Source organism: Eumetopias jubatus, unplaced genomic scaffold, assembly GCF_037043125.1.
Source record: "Eumetopias jubatus isolate StellerSeaLion01/CBP00866 unplaced genomic scaffold, mEumJub1_p1.0 scaffold_13, whole genome shotgun sequence".
Classification (NCBI taxonomy): Eukaryota; Metazoa; Chordata; class Mammalia; order Carnivora; family Otariidae; genus Eumetopias; species Eumetopias jubatus.
The window spans coordinates 68,776,205-68,800,188 of record NW_028274819.1 but is presented as its reverse complement, the minus strand read 5'-3'; positions in this window follow the sequence as shown (position 1 = coordinate 68,800,188).

Genomic DNA, 23,984 nt, shown 5'->3' with positions numbered 1-23,984 from the left:
TCCTCCCTGTAGAGGATCGCGCGTTCCATCGCTTTGTCGTTCACGCTAGGTTTCCCAAGCTGCTTCCATCCTTACGAAAAGAGGTGGTAGTCGAAGGACGGCAACCCTCGAGATTTGTTCTTAGAGTTTAACAGACGTATGCCATCTTCCTTACGCTTCCGCACATTATCCATGTCCATGCACATCTTTCTTCATGGCCACGACAGTAGGCCAATTCGGAGCGGAGAGCTACGTCGAGCCGATGTCCCTTACGCCTTCACACCCACTACGGAAAACACTTTCCTCTCACCGAAACGATATGATAGTTGAGGGAAGACTTCTTCACAAGTGGTTTCTCAAGCACCGTCACAGGGCCCATTCTAGGTGCCTGCACCATTTCATGCTAAAGTGCTTCTCATCCTTCCGTGTATGTCTTTCTTGACGGATTTCCTTCTCACACGTAAAACCGTGTCCTTTTCCATCTGCTCTCACTCCTACTCTTGAAAACACTTCTCACGGAACAGGATTTGAATGGCGACAGACTATCGACACTAAGGACTTCTGTAGCACAGGCATGGGGCCCATACATTGCGATTTCACACTTCCATGGGAAAAGCCTACCATTTTCAGGGAAGATGTTAGTAGACACACGGTTTCTCGGGAGTGGTGTTTCTTCAGACTGAAGAGCACTCCCTTCGTTTAGGATTCAACACGTACGTTTGGTGACTAGGGATTCCGCGGGAACCCAGTTGGAAGCTCCAAGTCGCGTTTGACAGAGACTTGCTTCGCAGAGATTCGTGTATGCCTTTCCTTCGGCGAAGGCGCCTACATTTGAACACCCTTCCATCGTCGTGACACATGGTGTTCGTTGAGAAATGCCCTCCATAAGAATTTGTTCCGCGAGTAAGGTAGATCTCTCTTCCTTCCCCTCCGGATTCTTTCACACTTTGCTTCAAGCCGCTTCGTTCCTTAGCAAAGCAGATGGCAGTCGAAGGAACGCACCGCCACAGCGTTGTTTCTTAGACTTAAGTGTATAGCGCGTTCCTTACGCTTCCTCCCATTTCCAGACACACTCCTCTCCAGGGGACTACTAGTGTGTTGGTGGTCACATTCGAGCCACATGTTTCTTCACCATTCAGCGTGTGGTGTTCTCCTTGTGTTTTCACACAAAGTACTGACAACGCTTCTATCTTCCCGAAACAAGATCTGAGTTGGGAGAAGCTTTCGACACAAGTTCGTTCTCAAGCAGTGTTATATGGCACAGTACTTGTGCCTTCGCTTTTAACGTCGGAACCTTCCTCCATCTTCTTCCCTGGAGATGGTCGTGGAAAGGCGATTTCTCTACCGTTTTGTTCCTTGAGAGCCGAGTGTCAGACGCTTACACATACATCTCCAACGGCTTCATGCTTCCCGAACCAAGAGGTTAGCCCGAAATCGTGTTGGGCGTGGCCTTGTTTCTCTGAGTTCAGTGGAAGGCGCTGCTGAGGCGAGCTCACGTACATTTGAAGGCCCTTCCAACGTCATGACACAAGACTTTCGTGGAGAGAAACCCCCCGCACAACGTGTTCCTCGCCGTAGTGTATCGCGCTTTCCGTCTCTTTTCGTTCGCACTAAGTTGTAACAAGGTGCTTCCACCCGTAGGGAAAGAGCTGGTCGTCGACGGACGGCAACCCTCTAGATTTGTTCTTAGAGTTAAACACCCGTAGGCCATCCTCCTTATGCTTCCTCACATCATACATTTCCATACTCATCCTTCTTCGTGGAACGACAGTAGACACATTCGGAACGGACGGCTAACTCTAGGGTACGTCCCTCATGCCTTCACACCCACTAGGGAAAACACTTTTATCTTCCTGAAACAATATGATAGCTGAGGGAAGACTTCCTCACAAGCGGTTGGTCAAGCACCGTCACAGGGCACGGCACATTCTTTATGCCTTCACACGTTCCTACCAGAATGCCGCGCATACGTCGGTGTATGGCTTTCCAGGATTTCCTTCTCCCACTTGAAGGCATGACATTTCCCGTCTGCTCTCTTTCATACTCTTGGAAACATTCTTCACGGAACAAGATTTGAATCGGGAGAGACAATCTACACTAACTATTTCTGTGGCACAGGCCTGGGGCACATGCCTTGCGCTGCCACACTTCCACTGGAATAGACACGCATTTTCAGGGAAGATGTTAGAAGAAACACGGTTTCTCTGTTTCCTCAGACTGAAGTGCACGCCGCCTGTTTCGGATTCAACAAATACCTGTTGTGACTCTGATTTCCCCGTGACGCCAGTCGTAAGCTCGAAGTCGGGTTTGACTCAGACTTGTTTCGCGCAGCTGAGTCTGTGGCTTTCCTCTGGCGAACTCACATACATTTGGAAAACCCTTCAGGCGTCGTGACCCATGTTGCCCATTGGGAGAAGCCCTCCATAAATGTTGTTCCACGAGGAAGGTATATCAGGCTTTTCCTCCGCTTCCTTTCACACTTGGCGCAAGGCCGCTTCGATCCTTCGGAAAGGAGAAGGTAGACGAAGGACCGCACCGCCACAGCGTTGTTTCTTAGACTTAAGTGTATAGTACGTTCCTTACGCTTCCTCCCATTTCCAGACACACTCCTCTCTAGGGGACTACTAGTGTGTTGGTGGTCACATTCGAGCCACATGTTTCTTCACCATTCAGCGTGTGGTGTTCTCCTTGTGTTTTCACACAAAGTACTGACAACGCTTCTATCTTCCCGAAACAAGATCTGAGTTGGGAGAAGCTTTCGACACAAGTTCGTTCTCAAGCAGTGGTATATGGCACTGTACTTGTCCCTTCGCTTTTAACGTCGGGACTTTCCTCCATCTTCTTCCCTGTAGATGGTCGTGGAAAGGCGATTTCTCTACCGTTTTGTTCCTTGAGAGCTTAGTGTCAGACACCTACACCTATGTCTCCAAAGGCTTCATGCTTCCCGAACCAAGAGGTGAGCACGAAATCGTGTTGGACGTGGCCTTGTTTCTCTGTGTCCAGTGGAAGGCGCTGCTGAGGCGAGCACACGTATATTTGATGGCACTCCAACTTCATGACACAAGACTTTCGTGGAGAGAAACCCTCCCCACAACGTGTTCCTCACCGTAGTGTATCGTACTTTCCGTCTCTTTCCTTTCGCACTACGTTGTAACAAGGTGCTTCCATCCGTAGGGAAAGAGCTGGTCGTCGACGGACGGCAAACCTCTAGATTTGTTCTTAGAGTTAACCATGGGGAGGCAATCCTCCTCATGCTTCCTCACATCATACATATCCATACTCATCCTTCTTCATGGAACGACAGGAGACACATTCGGGACGGACGGCTAACTCTTGGGTACGTCCCTCATGCCTTCACACCCACTACGGAAAACACTTTTATCTTCCTGAAACTGTAGGATAGCTGAGGGAGGACTTCTTCCCAAGCGGTTGGTCAAGCAACGTCCCAGGTGACGGCACATTCTCTATGCCTTCACACGTTCATGCCAGGATGCCGCTCATACGTAGGTGTATGGCTTTCCAGGATATCCTTCTCCCACTTGAAGGCATGACCTTTCCCCTCTGATCTCTCTCATACTCTTGAAAACATTCCTCACGGAACAAGATTTGAATTGGGAGAGACAATCTACACTAACCACTTCTGTGGCACAGGCATGGGGCACATGCCTTGCGCTGCCGCACTTACATTGGAATAGACAAGCATTTTCGGGGAAGATGTTCGTAGAAACACGGTTTCTCTGCACTGATGTTTCCTGAGACTGAAGTGCACGCCGCCTGTTTCGGATTCAACACATACCTGTTGTGACTATGTTTTCCCCGTGACGCCAGTCGTAAGCTCGAAGTCGGGTTTGACACAGACTTGTTTCGCGCAGTTGAGTCTGTGGCTTTCCTTTGGCGAACTCACATACATTTGGAAACCCCTTTTAGCGTCGTGACCCATGGTGTCCATTGAGCGAAGCCCTCCATACAAAGTAGTTCCACGAGGAAGGTATATCAGGCCTTTCCTCTGCTTCCTTTCACACTTGGCGTATGCCCGCCTCGATCCTTCGGAAAGGAGAAGGTAGACGAAGGACCGCTCCTCCACAGCATTGCTTTTTAGAATTAAGTGTAGAGCTCGTTCCTTACACTTCCTCCGATTTCCACACACACACCTCTCTAGGGGACAACTTGTTAGTTGGTGGTCACATTCGACCCACATGTCTCTTCACAATTCAGCGTATGGCACTTTCCTTACGCCTTCACACGAAGTCCTGAAAGCGCTTCTATCTTCCTGAAACAAGATTTGATTTGAGAGAAGCTTTCGACACAACTCTTTCTCAAACAGTGGTATATGGCACAGGAGTTGTGCCTTCACTGGTAACGTTGGAAAGTTCTTCCATCTTTTTCCCTGCAGGTGGCAGTGGAAAGACTATTTCCCTACCGTTTTGTTCTTTGAGAGGTGAGTGTAAGACCCTTACCTTATATAGCAACACTCATCTCTCCAAAGGCTTCTTTCTTCAAGAACCCAGATGTTAGCACGAAAGCCTGTTGGACATGGACTCGTTTCTCAGAATTCAGTGTGAGGCTACTACTACTGAGGCTAGTCCGCGTGCATTTGAAGACCCATCCACCTCCATGACACAGGACTTGATGGAGAGAAACCCTCCGCCCAACGGGTTCCTCCCTGTAGAGGATCGCGCGTTCCATCGCTTTGTCGTTCACGCTAGGTTTCCCAAGCTGCTTCCATCCTTACGAAAAGAGGTGGTAGTCGAAGGACGGCAACCCTCGAGATTTGTTCTTAGAGTTTAACAGACGTATGCCATCTTCCTTACGCTTCCGCACATTATCCATGTCCATGCACATCTTTCTTCATGGCCACGACAGTAGGCCAATTCGGAGCGGAGAGCTACGTCGAGCCGATGTCCCTTACGCCTTCACACCCACTACGGAAAACACTTTCCTCTCACCGAAACGATATGATAGTTGAGGGAAGACTTCTTCACAAGTGGTTTCTCAAGCACCGTCACAGGGCCCATTCTAGGTGCCTGCACCATTTCATGCTAAAGTGCTTCTCATCCTTCCGTGTATGTCTTTCTTGACGGATTTCCTTCTCACACGTAAAACCGTGTCCTTTTCCATCTGCTCTCACTCCTACTCTTGAAAACACTTCTCACGGAACAGGATTTGAATGGCGACAGACTATCGACACTAAGGACTTCTGTAGCACAGGCATGGGGCCCATACATTGCGATTTCACACTTCCATGGGAAAAGCCTACCATTTTCAGGGAAGATGTTAGTAGACACACGGTTTCTCGGGAGTGGTGTTTCTTCAGACTGAAGAGCACTCCCTTCGTTTAGGATTCAACACGTACGTTTGGTGACTAGGGATTCCGCGGGAACCCAGTTGGAAGCTCCAAGTCGCGTTTGACAGAGACTTGCTTCGCAGAGATTCGTGTATGCCTTTCCTTCGGCGAAGGCGCCTACATTTGAACACCCTTCCATCGTCGTGACACATGGTGTTCGTTGAGAAATGCCCTCCATAAGAATTTGTTCCGCGAGTAAGGTAGATCTCTCTTCCTTCCCCTCCGGATTCTTTCACACTTTGCTTCAAGCCGCTTCGTTCCTTAGCAAAGCAGATGGCAGTCGAAGGAACGCACCGCCACAGCGTTGTTTCTTAGACTTAAGTGTATAGCGCGTTCCTTACGCTTCCTCCCATTTCCAGACACACTCCTCTCCAGGGGACTACTAGTGTGTTGGTGGTCACATTCGAGCCACATGTTTCTTCACCATTCAGCGTGTGGTGTTCTCCTTGTGTTTTCACACAAAGTACTGACAACGCTTCTATCTTCCCGAAACAAGATCTGAGTTGGGAGAAGCTTTCGACACAAGTTCGTTCTCAAGCAGTGTTATATGGCACAGTACTTGTGCCTTCGCTTTTAACGTCGGAACCTTCCTCCATCTTCTTCCCTGGAGATGGTCGTGGAAAGGCGATTTCTCTACCGTTTTGTTCCTTGAGAGCCGAGTGTCAGACGCTTACACATACATCTCCAACGGCTTCATGCTTCCCGAACCAAGAGGTTAGCCCGAAATCGTGTTGGGCGTGGCCTTGTTTCTCTGAGTTCAGTGGAAGGCGCTGCTGAGGCGAGCTCACGTACATTTGAAGGCCCTTCCAACGTCATGACACAAGACTTTCGTGGAGAGAAACCCCCCGCACAACGTGTTCCTCGCCGTAGTGTATCGCGCTTTCCGTCTCTTTTCGTTCGCACTAAGTTGTAACAAGGTGCTTCCACCCGTAGGGAAAGAGCTGGTCGTCGACGGACGGCAACCCTCTAGATTTGTTCTTAGAGTTAAACACCCGTAGGCCATCCTCCTTATGCTTCCTCACATCATACATTTCCATACTCATCCTTCTTCGTGGAACGACAGTAGACACATTCGGAACGGACGGCTAACTCTAGGGTACGTCCCTCATGCCTTCACACCCACTAGGGAAAACACTTTTATCTTCCTGAAACAATATGATAGCTGAGGGAAGACTTCCTCACAAGCGGTTGGTCAAGCACCGTCACAGGGCACGGCACATTCTTTATGCCTTCACACGTTCCTACCAGAATGCCGCGCATACGTCGGTGTATGGCTTTCCAGGATTTCCTTCTCCCACTTGAAGGCATGACATTTCCCGTCTGCTCTCTTTCATACTCTTGGAAACATTCTTCACGGAACAAGATTTGAATCGGGAGAGACAATCTACACTAACTATTTCTGTGGCACAGGCCTGGGGCACATGCCTTGCGCTGCCACACTTCCACTGGAATAGACACGCATTTTCAGGGAAGATGTTAGAAGAAACACGGTTTCTCTGTTTCCTCAGACTGAAGTGCACGCCGCCTGTTTCGGATTCAACAAATACCTGTTGTGACTCTGATTTCCCCGTGACGCCAGTCGTAAGCTCGAAGTCGGGTTTGACTCAGACTTGTTTCGCGCAGCTGAGTCTGTGGCTTTCCTCTGGCGAACTCACATACATTTGGAAAACCCTTCAGGCGTCGTGACCCATGTTGCCCATTGGGAGAAGCCCTCCATAAATGTTGTTCCACGAGGAAGGTATATCAGGCTTTTCCTCCGCTTCCTTTCACACTTGGCGCAAGGCCGCTTCGATCCTTCGGAAAGGAGAAGGTAGACGAAGGACCGCACCGCCACAGCGTTGTTTCTTAGACTTAAGTGTATAGTACGTTCCTTACGCTTCCTCCCATTTCCAGACACACTCCTCTCTAGGGGACTACTAGTGTGTTGGTGGTCACATTCGAGCCACATGTTTCTTCACCATTCAGCGTGTGGTGTTCTCCTTGTGTTTTCACACAAAGTACTGACAACGCTTCTATCTTCCCGAAACAAGATCTGAGTTGGGAGAAGCTTTCGACACAAGTTCGTTCTCAAGCAGTGGTATATGGCACTGTACTTGTCCCTTCGCTTTTAACGTCGGGACTTTCCTCCATCTTCTTCCCTGTAGATGGTCGTGGAAAGGCGATTTCTCTACCGTTTTGTTCCTTGAGAGCTTAGTGTCAGACACCTACACCTATGTCTCCAAAGGCTTCATGCTTCCCGAACCAAGAGGTGAGCACGAAATCGTGTTGGACGTGGCCTTGTTTCTCTGTGTCCAGTGGAAGGCGCTGCTGAGGCGAGCACACGTATATTTGATGGCACTCCAACTTCATGACACAAGACTTTCGTGGAGAGAAACCCTCCCCACAACGTGTTCCTCACCGTAGTGTATCGTACTTTCCGTCTCTTTCCTTTCGCACTACGTTGTAACAAGGTGCTTCCATCCGTAGGGAAAGAGCTGGTCGTCGACGGACGGCAAACCTCTAGATTTGTTCTTAGAGTTAACCATGGGGAGGCAATCCTCCTCATGCTTCCTCACATCATACATATCCATACTCATCCTTCTTCATGGAACGACAGGAGACACATTCGGGACGGACGGCTAACTCTTGGGTACGTCCCTCATGCCTTCACACCCACTACGGAAAACACTTTTATCTTCCTGAAACTGTAGGATAGCTGAGGGAGGACTTCTTCCCAAGCGGTTGGTCAAGCAACGTCCCAGGTGACGGCACATTCTCTATGCCTTCACACGTTCATGCCAGGATGCCGCTCATACGTAGGTGTATGGCTTTCCAGGATATCCTTCTCCCACTTGAAGGCATGACCTTTCCCCTCTGATCTCTCTCATACTCTTGAAAACATTCCTCACGGAACAAGATTTGAATTGGGAGAGACAATCTACACTAACCACTTCTGTGGCACAGGCATGGGGCACATGCCTTGCGCTGCCGCACTTACATTGGAATAGACAAGCATTTTCGGGGAAGATGTTCGTAGAAACACGGTTTCTCTGCACTGATGTTTCCTGAGACTGAAGTGCACGCCGCCTGTTTCGGATTCAACACATACCTGTTGTGACTATGTTTTCCCCGTGACGCCAGTCGTAAGCTCGAAGTCGGGTTTGACACAGACTTGTTTCGCGCAGTTGAGTCTGTGGCTTTCCTTTGGCGAACTCACATACATTTGGAAACCCCTTTTAGCGTCGTGACCCATGGTGTCCATTGAGCGAAGCCCTCCATACAAAGTAGTTCCACGAGGAAGGTATATCAGGCCTTTCCTCTGCTTCCTTTCACACTTGGCGTATGCCCGCCTCGATCCTTCGGAAAGGAGAAGGTAGACGAAGGACCGCTCCTCCACAGCATTGCTTTTTAGAATTAAGTGTAGAGCTCGTTCCTTACACTTCCTCCGATTTCCACACACACACCTCTCTAGGGGACAACTTGTTAGTTGGTGGTCACATTCGACCCACATGTCTCTTCACAATTCAGCGTATGGCACTTTCCTTACGCCTTCACACGAAGTCCTGAAAGCGCTTCTATCTTCCTGAAACAAGATTTGATTTGAGAGAAGCTTTCGACACAACTCTTTCTCAAACAGTGGTATATGGCACAGGAGTTGTGCCTTCACTGGTAACGTTGGAAAGTTCTTCCATCTTTTTCCCTGCAGGTGGCAGTGGAAAGACTATTTCCCTACCGTTTTGTTCTTTGAGAGGTGAGTGTAAGACCCTTACCTTATATAGCAACACTCATCTCTCCAAAGGCTTCTTTCTTCAAGAACCCAGATGTTAGCACGAAAGCCTGTTGGACATGGACTCGTTTCTCAGAATTCAGTGTGAGGCTACTACTACTGAGGCTAGTCCGCGTGCATTTGAAGACCCATCCACCTCCATGACACAGGACTTGATGGAGAGAAACCCTCCGCCCAACGGGTTCCTCCCTGTAGAGGATCGCGCGTTCCATCGCTTTGTCGTTCACGCTAGGTTTCCCAAGCTGCTTCCATCCTTACGAAAAGAGGTGGTAGTCGAAGGACGGCAACCCTCGAGATTTGTTCTTAGAGTTTAACAGACGTATGCCATCTTCCTTACGCTTCCGCACATTATCCATGTCCATGCACATCTTTCTTCATGGCCACGACAGTAGGCCAATTCGGAGCGGAGAGCTACGTCGAGCCGATGTCCCTTACGCCTTCACACCCACTACGGAAAACACTTTCCTCTCACCGAAACGATATGATAGTTGAGGGAAGACTTCTTCACAAGTGGTTTCTCAAGCACCGTCACAGGGCCCATTCTAGGTGCCTGCACCATTTCATGCTAAAGTGCTTCTCATCCTTCCGTGTATGTCTTTCTTGACGGATTTCCTTCTCACACGTAAAACCGTGTCCTTTTCCATCTGCTCTCACTCCTACTCTTGAAAACACTTCTCACGGAACAGGATTTGAATGGCGACAGACTATCGACACTAAGGACTTCTGTAGCACAGGCATGGGGCCCATACATTGCGATTTCACACTTCCATGGGAAAAGCCTACCATTTTCAGGGAAGATGTTAGTAGACACACGGTTTCTCGGGAGTGGTGTTTCTTCAGACTGAAGAGCACTCCCTTCGTTTAGGATTCAACACGTACGTTTGGTGACTAGGGATTCCGCGGGAACCCAGTTGGAAGCTCGAAGTCGCGTTTGACAGAGACTTGCTTCGCAGAGATTCGTGTATGCCTTTCCTTCGGCGAAGGCGCCTACATTTGAACACCCTTCCATCGTCGTGACACATGGTGTTCGTTGAGAAATGCCCTCCATAAGAATTTGTTCCGCGAGTAAGGTAGATCTCTCTTCCTTCCCCTCCGGATTCTTTCACACTTTGCTTCAAGCCGCTTCGTTCCTTAGCAAAGCAGATGGCAGTCGAAGGAACGCACCGCCACAGCGTTGTTTCTTAGACTTAAGTGTATAGCGCGTTCCTTACGCTTCCTCCCATTTCCAGACACACTCCTCTCCAGGGGACTACTAGTGTGTTGGTGGTCACATTCGAGCCACATGTTTCTTCACCATTCAGCGTGTGGTGTTCTCCTTGTGTTTTCACACAAAGTACTGACAACGCTTCTATCTTCCCGAAACAAGATCTGAGTTGGGAGAAGCTTTCGACACAAGTTCGTTCTCAAGCAGTGTTATATGGCACAGTACTTGTGCCTTCGCTTTTAACGTCGGAACCTTCCTCCATCTTCTTCCCTGGAGATGGTCGTGGAAAGGCGATTTCTCTACCGTTTTGTTCCTTGAGAGCCGAGTGTCAGACGCTTACACATACATCTCCAACGGCTTCATGCTTCCCGAACCAAGAGGTTAGCCCGAAATCGTGTTGGGCGTGGCCTTGTTTCTCTGAGTTCAGTGGAAGGCGCTGCTGAGGCGAGCTCACGTACATTTGAAGGCCCTTCCAACGTCATGACACAAGACTTTCGTGGAGAGAAACCCCCCGCACAACGTGTTCCTCGCCGTAGTGTATCGCGCTTTCCGTCTCTTTTCGTTCGCACTAAGTTGTAACAAGGTGCTTCCACCCGTAGGGAAAGAGCTGGTCGTCGACGGACGGCAACCCTCTAGATTTGTTCTTAGAGTTAAACACCCGTAGGCCATCCTCCTTATGCTTCCTCACATCATACATTTCCATACTCATCCTTCTTCGTGGAACGACAGTAGACACATTCGGAACGGACGGCTAACTCTAGGGTACGTCCCTCATGCCTTCACACCCACTAGGGAAAACACTTTTATCTTCCTGAAACAATATGATAGCTGAGGGAAGACTTCCTCACAAGCGGTTGGTCAAGCACCGTCACAGGGCACGGCACATTCTTTATGCCTTCACACGTTCCTACCAGAATGCCGCGCATACGTCGGTGTATGGCTTTCCAGGATTTCCTTCTCCCACTTGAAGGCATGACATTTCCCGTCTGCTCTCTTTCATACTCTTGGAAACATTCTTCACGGAACAAGATTTGAATCGGGAGAGACAATCTACACTAACTATTTCTGTGGCACAGGCCTGGGGCACATGCCTTGCGCTGCCACACTTCCACTGGAATAGACACGCATTTTCAGGGAAGATGTTAGAAGAAACACGGTTTCTCTGTTTCCTCAGACTGAAGTGCACGCCGCCTGTTTCGGATTCAACAAATACCTGTTGTGACTCTGATTTCCCCGTGACGCCAGTCGTAAGCTCGAAGTCGGGTTTGACTCAGACTTGTTTCGCGCAGCTGAGTCTGTGGCTTTCCTCTGGCGAACTCACATACATTTGGAAACCCCTTTTAGCGTCGTGACCCATGGTGTCCATTGAGCGAAGCCCTCCATACAAAGTAGTTCCACGAGGAAGGTATATCAGGCCTTTCCTCTGCTTCCTTTCACACTTGGCGTATGCCCGCCTCGATCCTTCGGAAAGGAGAAGGTAGACGAAGGACCGCTCCTCCACAGCATTGCTTTTTAGAATTAAGTGTAGAGCTCGTTCCTTACACTTCCTCCGATTTCCACACACACACCTCTCTAGGGGACAACTTGTTAGTTGGTGGTCACATTCGACCCACATGTCTCTTCACAATTCAGCGTATGGCACTTTCCTTACGCCTTCACACGAAGTCCTGAAAGCGCTTCTATCTTCCTGAAACAAGATTTGAGTTGAGAGAAGCTTTCGACACAACTCTTTCTCAAACAGTGGTATATGGCACAGGAGTTGTGCCTTCACTGGTAACGTTGGAAAGTTCTTCCATCTTTTTCCCTGCAGGTGGCAGTGGAAAGACTATTTCCCTACCGTTTTGTTCTTTGAGAGGTGAGTGTAAGACCCTTACCTTATATAGCAACACTCATCTCTCCAAAGGCTTCTTTCTTCAAGAACCCAGATGTTAGCACGAAAGCCTGTTGGACATGGACTCGTTTCTCAGAATTCAGTGTGAGGCTACTACTACTGAGTCTAGTCCGCGTGCATTTGAAGACCCATCCACCTCCATGACACAGGACTTGATGGAGAGAAACCCTCCGCCCAACGGGTTCCTCCCTGTAGAGGATCGCGCGTTCCATCGCTTTGTCGTTCACGCTAGGTTTCCCAAGCTGCTTCCATCCTTACGAAAAGAGGTGGTAGTCGAAGGACGGCAACCCTCGAGATTTGTTCTTAGAGTTTAACAGACGTATGCCATCTTCCTTACGCTTCCGCACATTATCCATGTCCATGCACATCTTTCTTCATGGCCACGACAGTAGGCCAATTCGGAGCGGAGAGCTACGTCGAGCCGATGTCCCTTACGCCTTCACACCCACTACGGAAAACACTTTCCTCTCACCGAAACGATATGATAGTTGAGGGAAGACTTCTTCACAAGTGGTTTCTCAAGCACCGTCACAGGGCCCATTCTAGGTGCCTGCACCATTTCATGCTAAAGTGCTTCTCATCCTTCCGTGTATGTCTTTCTTGACGGATTTCCTTCTCACACGTAAAACCGTGTCCTTTTCCATCTGCTCTCACTCCTACTCTTGAAAACACTTCTCACGGAACAGGATTTGAATGGCGACAGACTATCGACACTAAGGACTTCTGTAGCACAGGCATGGGGCCCATACATTGCGATTTCACACTTCCATGGGAAAAGCCTACCATTTTCAGGGAAGATGTTAGTAGACACACGGTTTCTCGGGAGTGGTGTTTCTTCAGACTGAAGAGCACTCCCTTCGTTTAGGATTCAACACGTACGTTTGGTGACTAGGGATTCCGCGGGAACCCAGTTGGAAGCTCCAAGTCGCGTTTGACAGAGACTTGCTTCGCAGAGATTCGTGTATGCCTTTCCTTCGGCGAAGGCGCCTACATTTGAACACCCTTCCATCGTCGTGACACATGGTGTTCGTTGAGAAATGCCCTCCATAAGAATTTGTTCCGCGAGTAAGGTAGATCTCTCTTCCTTCCCCTCCGGATTCTTTCACACTTTGCTTCAAGCCGCTTCGTTCCTTAGCAAAGCAGATGGCAGTCGAAGGAACGCACCGCCACAGCGTTGTTTCTTAGACTTAAGTGTATAGCGCGTTCCTTACGCTTCCTCCCATTTCCAGACACACTCCTCTCCAGGGGACTACTAGTGTGTTGGTGGTCACATTCGAGCCACATGTTTCTTCACCATTCAGCGTGTGGTGTTCTCCTTGTGTTTTCACACAAAGTACTGACAACGCTTCTATCTTCCCGAAACAAGATCTGAGTTGGGAGAAGCTTTCGACACAAGTTCGTTCTCAAGCAGTGTTATATGGCACAGTACTTGTGCCTTCGCTTTTAACGTCGGAACCTTCCTCCATCTTCTTCCCTGGAGATGGTCGTGGAAAGGCGATTTCTCTACCGTTTTGTTCCTTGAGAGCCGAGTGTCAGACGCTTACACATACATCTCCAACGGCTTCATGCTTCCCGAACCAAGAGGTTAGCCCGAAATCGTGTTGGGCGTGGCCTTGTTTCTCTGAGTTCAGTGGAAGGCGCTGCTGAGGCGAGCTCACGTACATTTGAAGGCCCTTCCAACGTCATGACACAAGACTTTCGTGGAGAGAAACCCCCCGCACAACGTGTTCCTCGCCGTAGTGTATCGCGCTTTCCGTCTCTTTTCGTTCGCACTAAGTTGTAACAAGGTGCTTCCACCCGTAGGGAAAGAGCTGGTCGTCGACGGACGGCAACCCTCTAGATTTGTTCTTAGAGTTAAACACCCGTAGGCCATCCTCCTTATGCTTCCTCACATCATACATTTCCATACTCATCCTTCTTCGTGGAACGACAGTAGACACATTCGGAACGGACGGCTAACTCTAGGGTACGTCCCTCATGCCTTCACACCCACTAGGGAAAACACTTTTATCTTCCTGAAACAATATGATAGCTGAGGGAAGACTTCCTCACAAGCGGTTGGTCAAGCACCGTCACAGGGCACGGCACATTCTTTATGCCTTCACACGTTCCTACCAGAATGCCGCGCATACGTCGGTGTATGGCTTTCCAGGATTTCCTTCTCCCACTTGAAGGCATGACATTTCCCGTCTGCTCTCTTTCATACTCTTGGAAACATTCTTCACGGAACAAGATTTGAATCGGGAGAGACAATCTACACTAACTATTTCTGTGGCACAGGCCTGGGGCACATGCCTTGCGCTGCCACACTTCCACTGGAATAGACAAGCATTTTCAGGGAAGATGTTAGAAGAAACACGGTTTCTCTGTTTCCTCAGACTGAAGTGCACGCCGCCTGTTTCGGATTCAACAAATACCTGTTGTGACTCTGATTTCCCCGTGACGCCAGTCGTAAGCTCGAAGTCGGGTTTGACTCAGACTTGTTTCGCGCAGCTGAGTCTGTGGCTTTCCTCTGGCGAACTCACATACATTTGGAAAACCCTTCAGGCGTCGTGACCCATGTTGCCCATTGGGAGAAGCCCTCCATAAATGTTGTTCCACGAGGAAGGTATATCAGGCTTTTCCTCCGCTTCCTTTCACACTTGGCGCAAGGCCGCTTCGATCCTTCGGAAAGGAGAAGGTAGACGAAGGACCGCACCGCCACAGCGTTGTTTCTTAGACTTAAGTGTATAGTACGTTCCTTACGCTTCCTCCCATTTCCAGACACACTCCTCTCTAGGGGACTACTAGTGTGTTGGTGGTCACATTCGAGCCACATGTTTCTTCACCATTCAGCGTGTGGTGTTCTCCTTGTGTTTTCACACAAAGTACTGACAACGCTTCTATCTTCCCGAAACAAGATCTGAGTTGGGAGAAGCTTTCGACACAAGTTCGTTCTCAAGCAGTGGTATATGGCACTGTACTTGTCCCTTCGCTTTTAACGTCGGGACTTTCCTCCATCTTCTTCCCTGTAGATGGTCGTGGAAAGGCGATTTCTCTACCGTTTTGTTCCTTGAGAGCTTAGTGTCAGACACCTACACCTATGTCTCCAAAGGCTTCATGCTTCCCGAACCAAGAGGTGAGCACGAAATCGTGTTGGACGTGGCCTTGTTTCTCTGTGTCCAGTGGAAGGCGCTGCTGAGGCGAGCACACGTATATTTGATGGCACTCCAACTTCATGACACAAGACTTTCGTGGAGAGAAACCCTCCCCACAACGTGTTCCTCACCGTAGTGTATCGTACTTTCCGTCTCTTTCCTTTCGCACTACGTTGTAACAAGGTGCTTCCATCCGTAGGGAAAGAGCTGGTCGTCGACGGACGGCAAACCTCTAGATTTGTTCTTAGAGTTAACCATGGGGAGGCAATCCTCCTCATGCTTCCTCACATCATACATATCCATACTCATCCTTCTTCATGGAACGACAGGAGACACATTCGGGACGGACGGCTAACTCTTGGGTACGTCCCTCATGCCTTCACACCCACTACGGAAAACACTTTTATCTTCCTGAAACTGTAGGATAGCTGAGGGAGGACTTCTTCCCAAGCGGTTGGTCAAGCAACGTCCCAGGTGACGGCACATTCTCTATGCCTTCACACGTTCATGCCAGGATGCCGCTCATACGTAGGTGTATGGCTTTCCAGGATATCCTTCTCCCACTTGAAGGCATGACCTTTCCCCTCTGATCTCTCTCATACTCTTGAAAACATTCCTCACGGAACAAGATTTGAATTGGGAGAGACAATCTACACTAACCACTTCTGTGGCACAGGCATGGGGCACATGCCTTGCGCTGCCGCACTTACATTGGAATAGACAAGCATTTTCGGGGAAGATGTTCGTAGAAACACGGTTTCTCTGCACTGATGTTTCCTGAGACTGAAGTGCACGCCGCCTGTTTCGGATTCAACACATACCTGTTGTGACTATGTTTTCCCCGTGACGCCAGTCGTAAGCTCGAAGTCGGGTTTGACACAGACTTGTTTCGCGCAGTTGAGTCTGTGGCTTTCCTTTGGCGAACTCACATACATTTGGAAACCCCTTTTAGCGTCGTGACCCATGGTGTCCATTGAGCGAAGCCCTCCATACAAAGTAGTTCCACGAGGAAGGTATATCAGGCCTTTCCTCTGCTTCCTTTCACACTTGGCGTATGCCCGCCTCGATCCTTCGGAAAGGAGAAGGTAGACGAAGGACCGCTCCTCCACAGCATTGCTTTTTAGAATTAAGTGTAGAGCTCGTTCCTTACACTTCCTCCGATTTCCACACACACACCTCTCTAGGGGACAACTTGTTAGTTGGTGGTCACATTCGACCCACATGTCTCTTCACAATTCAGCGTATGGCACTTTCCTTACGCCTTCACACGAAGTCCTGAAAGCGCTTCTATCTTCCTGAAACAAGATTTGATTTGAGAGAAGCTTTCGACACAACTCTTTCTCAAACAGTGGTATATGGCACAGGAGTTGTGCCTTCACTGGTAACGTTGGAAAGTTCTTCCATCTTTTTCCCTGCAGGTGGCAGTGGAAAGACTATTTCCCTACCGTTTTGTTCTTTGAGAGGTGAGTGTAAGACCCTTACCTTATATAGCAACACTCATCTCTCCAAAGGCTTCTTTCTTCAAGAACCCAGATGTTAGCACGAAAGCCTGTTGGACATGGACTCGTTTCTCAGAATTCAGTGTGAGGCTACTACTACTGAGGCTAGTCCGCGTGCATTTGAAGACCCATCCACCTCCATGACACAGGACTTGATGGAGAGAAACCCTCCGCCCAACGGGTTCCTCCCTGTAGAGGATCGCGCGTTCCATCGCTTTGTCGTTCACGCTAGGTTTCCCAAGCTGCTTCCATCCTTACGAAAAGAGGTGGTAGTCGAAGGACGGCAACCCTCGAGATTTGTTCTTAGAGTTTAACAGACGTATGCCATCTTCCTTACGCTTCCGCACATTATCCATGTCCATGCACATCTTTCTTCATGGCCACGACAGTAGGCCAATTCGGAGCGGAGAGCTACGTCGAGCCGATGTCCCTTACGCCTTCACACCCACTACGGAAAACACTTTCCTCTCACCGAAACGATATGATAGTTGAGGGAAGACTTCTTCACAAGTGGTTTCTCAAGCACCGTCACAGGGCCCATTCTAGGTGCCTGCACCATTTCATGCTAAAGTGCTTCTCATCCTTCCGTGTATGTCTTTCTTGACGGATTTCCTTCTCACACGTAAAACCGTGTCCTTTTCCATCTGCTCTCACTCCTACTCTTGAAAACACTTCTCACGGAACAGGATTTGAATGGCGACAGACTATCGACACTAAGGACTTCTGTAGCACAGGCATGGGGCCCATACATTGCGATTTCACACTTCCATGGGAAAAGCCTACCATTTTCAGGGAAGATGTTAGTAGACACACGGTTTCTCGGGAGTGGTGTTTCTTCAGACTGAAGAGCACTCCCTTCGTTTAGGATTCAACACGTACGTTTGGTGACTAGGGATTCCGCGGGAACCCAGTTGGAAGCTCGAAGTCGCGTTTGACAGAGACTTGCTTCGCAGAGATTCGTGTATGCCTTTCCTTCGGCGAAGGCGCCTACATTTGAACACCCTTCCATCGTCGTGACACATGGTGTTCGTTGAGAAATGCCCTCCATAAGAATTTGTTCCGCGAGTAAGGTAGATCTCTCTTCCTTCCCCTCCGGATTCTTTCACACTTTGCTTCAAGCCGCTTCGTTCCTTAGCAAAGCAGATGGCAGTCGAAGGAACGCACCGCCACAGCGTTGTTTCTTAGACTTAAGTGTATAGCGCGTTCCTTACGCTTCCTCCCATTTCCAGACACACTCCTCTCCAGGGGACTACTAGTGTGTTGGTGGTCACATTCGAGCCACATGTTTCTTCACCATTCAGCGTGTGGTGTTCTCCTTGTGTTTTCACACAAAGTACTGACAACGCTTCTATCTTCCCGAAACAAGATCTGAGTTGGGAGAAGCTTTCGACACAAGTTCGTTCTCAAGCAGTGTTATATGGCACAGTACTTGTGCCTTCGCTTTTAACGTCGGAACCTTCCTCCATCTTCTTCCCTGGAGATGGTCGTGGAAAGGCGATTTCTCTACCGTTTTGTTCCTTGAGAGCCGAGTGTCAGACGCTTACACATACATCTCCAACGGCTTCATGCTTCCCGAACCAAGAGGTTAGCCCGAAATCGTGTTGGGCGTGGCCTTGTTTCTCTGAGTTCAGTGGAAGGCGCTGCTGAGGCGAGCTCACGTACATTTGAAGGCCCTTCCAACGTCATGACACAAGACTTTCGTGGAGAGAAACCCCCCGCACAACGTGTTCCTCGCCGTAGTGTATCGCGCTTTCCGTCTCTTTTCGTTCGCACTAAGTTGTAACAAGGTGCTTCCACCCGTAGGGAAAGAGCTGGTCGTCGACGGACGGCAACCCTCTAGATTTGTTCTTAGAGTTAAACACCCGTAGGCCATCCTCCTTATGCTTCCTCACATCATACATTTCCATACTCATCCTTCTTCGTGGAACGACAGTAGACACATTCGGAACGGACGGCTAACTCTAGGGTACGTCCCTCATGCCTTCACACCCACTAGGGAAAACACTTTTATCTTCCTGAAACAATATGATAGCTGAGGGAAGACTTCCTCACAAGCGGTTGGTCAAGCACCGTCACAGGGCACGGCACATTCTTTATGCCTTCACACGTTCCTACCAGAATGCCGCGCATACGTCGGTGTATGGCTTTCCAGGATTTCCTTCTCCCACTTGAAGGCATGACATTTCCCGTCTGCTCTCTTTCATACTCTTGGAAACATTCTTCACGGAACAAGATTTGAATCGGGAGAGACAATCTACACTAACTATTTCTGTGGCACAGGCCTGGGGCACATGCCTTGCGCTGCCACACTTCCACTGGAATAGACACGCATTTTCAGGGAAGATGTTAGAAGAAACACGGTTTCTCTGTTTCCTCAGACTGAAGTGCACGCCGCCTGTTTCGGATTCAACAAATACCTGTTGTGACTCTGATTTCCCCGTGACGCCAGTCGTAAGCTCGAAGTCGGGTTTGACTCAGACTTGTTTCGCGCAGCTGAGTCTGTGGCTTTCCTCTGGCGAACTCACATACATTTGGAAACCCCTTTTAGCGTCGTGACCCATGGTGTCCATTGAGCGAAGCCCTCCATACAAAGTAGTTCCACGAGGAAGGTATATCAGGCCTTTCCTCTGCTTCCTTTCACACTTGGCGTATGCCCGCCTCGATCCTTCGGAAAGGAGAAGGTAGACGAAGGACCGCTCCTCCACAGCATTGCTTTTTAGAATTAAGTGTAGAGCTCGTTCCTTACACTTCCTCCGATTTCCACACACACACCTCTCTAGGGGACAACTTGTTAGTTGGTGGTCACATTCGACCCACATGTCTCTTCACAATTCAGCGTATGGCACTTTCCTTACGCCTTCACACGAAGTCCTGAAAGCGCTTCTATCTTCCTGAAACAAGATTTGAGTTGAGAGAAGCTTTCGACACAACTCTTTCTCAAACAGTGGTATATGGCACAGGAGTTGTGCCTTCACTGGTAACGTTGGAAAGTTCTTCCATCTTTTTCCCTGCAGGTGGCAGTGGAAAGACTATTTCCCTACCGTTTTGTTCTTTGAGAGGTGAGTGTAAGACCCTTACCTTATATAGCAACACTCATCTCTCCAAAGGCTTCTTTCTTCAAGAACCCAGATGTTAGCACGAAAGCCTGTTGGACATGGACTCGTTTCTCAGAATTCAGTGTGAGGCTACTACTACTGAGTCTAGTCCGCGTGCATTTGAAGACCCATCCACCTCCATGACACAGGACTTGATGGAGAGAAACCCTCCGCCCAACGGGTTCCTCCCTGTAGAGGATCGCGCGTTCCATCGCTTTGTCGTTCACGCTAGGTTTCCCAAGCTGCTTCCATCCTTACGAAAAGAGGTGGTAGTCGAAGGACGGCAACCCTCGAGATTTGTTCTTAGAGTTTAACAGACGTATGCCATCTTCCTTACGCTTCCGCACATTATCCATGTCCATGCACATCTTTCTTCATGGCCACGACAGTAGGCCAATTCGGAGCGGAGAGCTACGTCGAGCCGATGTCCCTTACGCCTTCACACCCACTACGGAAAACACTTTCCTCTCACCGAAACGATATGATAGTTGAGGGAAGACTTCTTCACAAGTGGTTTCTCAAGCACCGTCACAGGGCCCATTCTAGGTGCCTGCACCATTTCATGCTAAAGTGCTTCTCATCCTTCCGTGTATGTCTTTCTTGACGGATTTCCTTCTCACACGTAAAACCGTGTCCTTTTCCATCTGCTCTCACTCCTACTCTTGAAAACACTTCTCACGGAACAGGATTTGAATGGCGACAGACTATCGACACTAAGGACTTCTGTAGCACAGGCATGGGGCCCATACATTGCGATTTCACACTTCCATGGGAAAAGCCTACCATTTTCAGGGAAGATGTTAGTAGACACACGGTTTCTCGGGAGTGGTGTTTCTTCAGACTGAAGAGCACTCCCTTCGTTTAGGATTCAACACGTACGTTTGGTGACTAGGGATTCCGCGGGAACCCAGTTGGAAGCTCCAAGTCGCGTTTGACAGAGACTTGCTTCGCAGAGATTCGTGTATGCCTTTCCTTCGGCGAAGGCGCCTACATTTGAACACCCTTCCATCGTCGTGACACATGGTGTTCGTTGAGAAATGCCCTCCATAAGAATTTGTTCCGCGAGTAAGGTAGATCTCTCTTCCTTCCCCTCCGGATTCTTTCACACTTTGCTTCAAGCCGCTTCGTTCCTTAGCAAAGCAGATGGCAGTCGAAGGAACGCACCGCCACAGCGTTGTTTCTTAGACTTAAGTGTATAGCGCGTTCCTTACGCTTCCTCCCATTTCCAGACACACTCCTCTCCAGGGGACTACTAGTGTGTTGGTGGTCACATTCGAGCCACATGTTTCTTCACCATTCAGCGTGTGGTGTTCTCCTTGTGTTTTCACACAAAGTACTGACAACGCTTCTATCTTCCCGAAACAAGATCTGAGTTGGGAGAAGCTTTCGACACAAGTTCGTTCTCAAGCAGTGTTATATGGCACAGTACTTGTGCCTTCGCTTTTAACGTCGGAACCTTCCTCCATCTTCTTCCCTGGAGATGGTCGTGGAAAGGCGATTTCTCTACCGTTTTGTTCCTTGAGAGCCGAGTGTCAGACGCTTACACATACATCTCCAACGGCTTCATGCTTCCCGAACCAAGAGGTTAGCCCGAAATCGTGTTGGGCGTGGCCTTGTTTCTCTGAGTTCAGTGGAAGGCGCTGCTGAGGCGAGCTCACGTACATTTGAAGGCCCTTCCAACGTCATGACACAAGACTTTCGTGGAGAGAAACCCCCCGCACAACGTGTTCCTCGCCGTAGTGTATCGCGCTTTCCGTCTCTTTTCGTTCGCACTAAGTTGTAACAAGGTGCTTCCACCCGTAGGGAAAGAGCTGGTCGTCGACGGACGGCAACCCTCTAGATTTGTTCTTAGAGTTAAACACCCGTAGGCCATCCTCCTTATGCTTCCTCACATCATACATTTCCATACTCATCCTTCTTCGTGGAACGACAGTAGACACATTCGGAACGGACGGCTAACTCTAGGGTACGTCCCTCATGCCTTCACACCCACTAGGGAAAACACTTTTATCTTCCTGAAACAATATGATAGCTGAGGGAAGACTTCCTCACAAGCGGTTGGTCAAGCACCGTCACAGGGCACGGCACATTCTTTATGCCTTCACACGTTCCTACCAGAATGCCGCGCATACGTCGGTGTATGGCTTTCCAGGATTTCCTTCTCCCACTTGAAGGCATGACATTTCCCGTCTGCTCTCTTTCATACTCTTGGAAACATTCTTCACGGAACAAGATTTGAATCGGGAGAGACAATCTACACTAACTATTTCTGTGGCACAGGCCTGGGGCACATGCCTTGCGCTGCCACACTTCCACTGGAATAGACAAGCATTTTCAGGGAAGATGTTAGAAGAAACACGGTTTCTCTGTTTCCTCAGACTGAAGTGCACGCCGCCTGTTTCGGATTCAACAAATACCTGTTGTGACTCTGATTTCCCCGTGACGCCAGTCGTAAGCTCGAAGTCGGGTTTGACTCAGACTTGTTTCGCGCAGCTGAGTCTGTGGCTTTCCTCTGGCGAACTCACATACATTTGGAAAACCCTTCAGGCGTCGTGACCCATGTTGCCCATTGGGAGAAGCCCTCCATAAATGTTGTTCCACGAGGAAGGTATATCAGGCTTTTCCTCCGCTTCCTTTCACACTTGGCGCAAGGCCGCTTCGATCCTTCGGAAAGGAGAAGGTAGACGAAGGACCGCACCGCCACAGCGTTGTTTCTTAGACTTAAGTGTATAGTACGTTCCTTACGCTTCCTCCCATTTCCAGACACACTCCTCTCTAGGGGACTACTAGTGTGTTGGTGGTCACATTCGAGCCACATGTTTCTTCACCATTCAGCGTGTGGTGTTCTCCTTGTGTTTTCACACAAAGTACTGACAACGCTTCTATCTTCCCGAAACAAGATCTGAGTTGGGAGAAGCTTTCGACACAAGTTCGTTCTCAAGCAGTGGTATATGGCACTGTACTTGTCCCTTCGCTTTTAACGTCGGGACTTTCCTCCATCTTCTTCCCTGTAGATGGTCGTGGAAAGGCGATTTCTCTACCGTTTTGTTCCTTGAGAGCTTAGTGTCAGACACCTACACCTATGTCTCCAAAGGCTTCATGCTTCCCGAACCAAGAGGTGAGCACGAAATCGTGTTGGACGTGGCCTTGTTTCTCTGTGTCCAGTGGAAGGCGCTGCTGAGGCGAGCACACGTATATTTGATGGCACTCCAACTTCATGACACAAGACTTTCGTGGAGAGAAACCCTCCCCACAACGTGTTCCTCACCGTAGTGTATCGTACTTTCCGTCTCTTTCCTTTCGCACTACGTTGTAACAAGGTGCTTCCATCCGTAGGGAAAGAGCTGGTCGTCGACGGACGGCAAACCTCTAGATTTGTTCTTAGAGTTAACCATGGGGAGGCAATCCTCCTCATGCTTCCTCACATCATACATATCCATACTCATCCTTCTTCATGGAACGACAGGAGACACATTCGGGACGGACGGCTAACTCTTGGGTACGTCCCTCATGCCTTCACACCCACTACGGAAAACACTTTTATCTTCCTGAAACTGTAGGATAGCTGAGGGAGGACTTCTTCCCAAGCGGTTGGTCAAGCAACGTCCCAGGTGACGGCACATTCTCTATGCCTTCACACGTTCATGCCAGGATGCCGCTCATACGTAGGTGTATGGCTTTCCAGGATATCCTTCTCCCACTTGAAGGCATGACCTTTCCCCTCTGATCTCTCTCATACTCTTGAAAACATTCCTCACGGAACAAGATTTGAATTGGGAGAGACAATCTACACTAACCACTTCTGTGGCACAGGCATGGGGCACATGCCTTGCGCTGCCGCACTTACATTGGAATAGACAAGCATTTTCGGGGAAGATGTTCGTAGAAACACGGTTTCTCTGCACTGATGTTTCCTGAGACTGAAGTGCACGCCGCCTGTTTCGGATTCAACACATACCTGTTGTGACTATGTTTTCCCCGTGACGCCAGTCGTAAGCTCGAAGTCGGGTTTGACACAGACTTGTTTCGCGCAGTTGAGTCTGTGGCTTTCCTTTGGCGAACTCACATA